This window comes from Antedon mediterranea, chromosome 8 (assembly GCF_964355755.1).
Source record: "Antedon mediterranea chromosome 8, ecAntMedi1.1, whole genome shotgun sequence".
Classification (NCBI taxonomy): domain Eukaryota; kingdom Metazoa; phylum Echinodermata; class Crinoidea; order Comatulida; family Antedonidae; genus Antedon; species Antedon mediterranea.
Window position 1 is genome coordinate 16,032,000 of NC_092677.1, and position 4,445 is coordinate 16,036,444.

Below are 4,445 nucleotides of genomic sequence, written 5' to 3' on the forward strand. Positions count from 1 at the left end.
TATAGAAACAGGGTTCTGAATCTCATGTCTCCTCACAATATATAGCTAAATCGCCTGTTGTTTCTTTTAAGTTCTTTTATTAATAATAATATCCTGGATTTATATAGCGCCTAATGTTGTTAAACCTCCAAGCACTGAACATTATTACCCCAATATTTTTTTGGGCGCAAAAGTCTTGATCTAACCGGGTTCCCATTTATACACATGGGTTGAGAGGCAAACGTAAGTAAAGTATCTTGCCTAAGGATACAAGCAATCCGTTGATAGTTGGATTCGAACCTCGATCTCACGATCAGTAGTCGAACGTCCAAGCCACACTGCGTACGCTCATTATCAGGGACTATAAGTAAGGTACTGATATACGGCTGGTTGATATTTTGTACATCTTCTAGATAGCCCATACATATAGCAAACGCTAAAATGGATGGCCCAAAGACAAATACGTACTTGAGGCATTGTATACGATCTGAACATAAATGAATGAATCTATATAAAATGTAAATTTAAACAAATGCAAAAATCACCCGTCAACTTACCTTCAAAATGATGAACTCAAAGACTGGGACTAAGATGTGAATGCTGACATTTTTATCTATGCTATAGCTTACTGAATGATAGTGTGAAATTTACATTAATGTTAATAACATCGATCGGCTTTTTTTTTATTTCACAAACTAATCAAAAAAGATCATTAGGCCTAATATAAATTATATATTCAATCGGTGATTGACTGATGATTGCAAACACACATTTCTCTCTTGTTCTCTGAAAAGTATGACTACATTTTAATAATTTTTAATTTATTTGTATATTATAGAAAAAGTTATACACAAACTGCTTCACTATTTTCGTACTTTAAATATCTTAAACGGTATTCAGTTTCATTTTCTAAAATATCTGAAACAAGTAAGCCATAATATAGAGGATAATTCTGTAATTCAGGTAATGGTATCCATAGAAAGAACAATAGATCAATATTTGTAAGGTATATCAGAATAATATAAAATCAGTTAATGAGTTTAACCCATCTATTGAGTATCAGTAGGTCTACTAACACGTACGAGTGCCCACCCGATTCTGCTACTGTCAATAGGTATGTATCTGTATAACTATCAGCAAGTGTATGCTGTCTGCATAAATGCTGTACTTTTAACATACATATATTATAGAGTATTATAGAGGGTGCTATATAGAGTAAATACAAACGTACATCCACCATATTAAGATATTACTTTTAGTTATTTATAGGCCTATATATATCTTATTACTCCATGCTTTCATATTAATAGTTAAATAACGGTTTTACTCTTTATCATCCAAAATAAACATTTGCTGTGAAAATCCGGAATCTTTGTGTGACGTCAGCCATTATTAGTCTCATTTCGCCAGACTATATTTTCGTGTATTTGACAAAATTCTCTAAGCTAGCGTGTTAAAAATATCGCGTCCTGGTGCATTCTGGGCCACCCAATAAAATATCTATTAATTTACTTAACAGCTAATTATAGAATGCAACATTTCTTTCATTTGCCTAGTGTGGTTAAAAATTCAATTCATGTCTTTTGAAGCGCTTTACAATAAAAAAAAAAACAATTGGTCAGATGTTTTACCCTAATCTGACGTAATGTGTACTTCATACAAAGTACATTTGAGAATACTTAAGTAAGTAATTCTCGGGTGGGAAAAATAAACCAAAACAAATTATCAATCCATTTTCCAGTAGAGCAATTCGAATAGAATAGATGTAAAATCAAATGGTTTGATTGATGAACTTGAGTTATGGTGACTGGGTACATTCACAGTATCCAACAACTGAAAATAAAACATTGATGATTTCATAAATGAAACTTAATTTATATTAAGCATGGCCATTTACACATAGACGCTAATATAGATTATTATACGGTATGTAGGCCTAGTATTAGACATGACTCTACACTTTCAATTAAAGAAGTCAACTAAATTATCCAGCATGTCAAAAAACAAACAAAAAACGAACATTAATAATGTGTATTCTGTTTTAAAAAATGAAAATAAACAATATTTAAATAATAAATAAAATATAAACAGAATTTTAATTACCTCTCTTACAAGTCGGGCCAAGGAAGCCATGAGGACACTCGCATGCACTAGACTCGTCTGTATCAACACATGTACCGCCATTTAAGCATCCATAACCGCATCCACCTAAAAATGTACCATACAATTTTAATTTTGAAATATCTATTGTTGCTAATTTACAATGTATATAAAGTGATAATATGCTGTTAACAATTATTACAGTGAAAATTGCAAAATCACAATTATAATTATATCTCCACAACCGCTGCCTTCGTGAAACAAAATCGAGGGCTCATAAAAGTCATATTTTATCTCGTTTGTTTGATATATTTTTCATAACCACGCATATGACTTACGCTTATAATAATTTTTAATTCAAATTGTTTTAAGCGTTTCATAAAATTCCCATGGATGCGTAAATTTTGAGTAGGAAGAACGATCGATTGCTTGATGAAATTATCTCGAGAAGTTTCCATGCAAATTGATTAATTAATTAGAAATAAAAAATAAACTCTGGTTAATAAGTTAAGTTTCCCACTGCTTTCATTCATTATGTTAAACTACTTAAGGAAAACTGATGAAATGAGAAACATCTTCAAATTTTGATTCGAAAGAACGTTAGACAATTATAATCCATCAATGATTCTTAATGAAATCCTTACTTTCTGTAGTATTCTTAATAAGAATACTACAGAAAGTAAGGATTTCATTAAGAATCATTGATGGATCATGTACCTTGTGGACCGATAACATCTGCTTTGATGGAGTATCTTCGGAAACCAGATCTGCTAGTGACAATTACATCACCAACCAAGCCTGTATTGCCAGCAATCCATCTGACAAGGGTAGATCCTCCTTGACTATATGTTAATACGGGGGGATCTCCATTTGCCCATCCGATCACATCCCCTGCCTCAACTTCAATGCGCTCGTATATAGGTACTGTATAAGTAACTTCTGTTGCAGATGCTGGAGCTGGTATATCATTTACACCAACGATTCTATATTGCGTATCATCTATCTGTCTGAATACTATAGCTCGAAATCCATTTATATTTCTGCTTCTGTATGTCCAGCTCGTAATCTGACCACTACAGGTAAAGGATGTATCTGGTGATACCATTGTCCAACCATGAAAACTGTCAACATTACTGTAATCAAGTATTGGCCAACCTGTACTGCAATTGGCAGGCATGTTACCTGTAATAATAAATCATAATAATAACAAATGACTCACTATCATAAGTAATATAAATAATATAAAGATTATAATAATCGCGACACGATGATGAGATCCTCGATTATTGGGTTTAATAATATTTGGAAAAACACACTCGCAATGACTCGCAATGAACTCTAAAAGCCTATCTACACTATCAAACTAGTTTGACAAAAAAAGTGTGATGTGCTCAAATATGGTAGTGATATACCGGTACCCAAGTATCATAGTATTATAGTATTATAATAGTAGTAGTAGTAGTAGTAGTAGTAGTAGTAGTAGTAGTAGTAGTAGTAGTAGCAGTAGCAGTAGCAGTAGCAGTAGCAGTAGCAGTAGCAGTAGCAGTAGCAGTAGCAGTAGCAGTAGCAGTAGCAGTAGTAGTAGTATGGCATCATCATGTCCATATATGGCCACATCACATTTTTTTGTCACATAAAGTTTGATAGTGTAGACAGGGCTTTAGCAAAACAGTTGTAAAACGACCCTGTAGACATCTCATCACCTATTCTTCACATTTCAAAGAAAAATAACAGCATAATTAGTATCCTCTTGTATTTCAAATCAATTTTTGATATCCAGGTTTGCTCTTTGACATCTATCTTACAAAAGTAGGGTTCCTTCAGTTTATAAATGATAACATTTATCATAAATTATTTAAAACATTGTCAAATGGTCAGATCAAGGACAATAATACCAGAATTGTCTTGGATTCTTACAAGATATTGACGAACTTTAATATTAACATAATGTTTTACTAAAAATGCACCACATAAAAAGGAGGGGGGATAGCAGTCATACTGACCAAAGTTGGAGCAAATCGGAGTTGTGTACAAACAGTAACGTTTTAAAATGTTGCCAGAAACAAGGAAGACGATTCTTACACGTAATCCTTGAGTTTGAATGCCATATTAAAATTCGTATGAACACTACAAATAAATAATGGTAACCGCCCGAAATTGTCCAGGCCAGAATGCCCTTCTAAACTTTTTGCGTCCCGAGTCATTATCATTCCGAGAACCATCGTCTACACTTCCTAGAGCGAAGCGAGCTCATCCTCTAGTAATAATAATTCACCTAAAATGTAATGTTGTTTTTCTGATTGTCATATACAACATTAATGCTCAGATTGTTTATAGTCGAAACTGATCCTGAAATATGGTATTTT

The 4,445-nt window shown here is 32.9% G+C and overlaps 1 long non-coding RNA gene across 1 annotated transcript; it reads right to left on the reverse strand.

Annotated features, from left to right (window-relative positions):
* Positions 1-1,456: 1,456 nt before the first annotated feature.
* On the reverse strand, positions 1,457-3,106 carry LOC140057810 (uncharacterized). Its single transcript, XR_011846975.1, has 3 exons — positions 2,797-3,106; positions 2,083-2,187; positions 1,457-1,812 (listed from the first exon to the last, which is right to left on the reverse strand). It is a non-coding gene; the product is annotated as an uncharacterized lncRNA (long non-coding RNA).
* Positions 3,107-4,445: the final 1,339 nt, after the last annotated feature.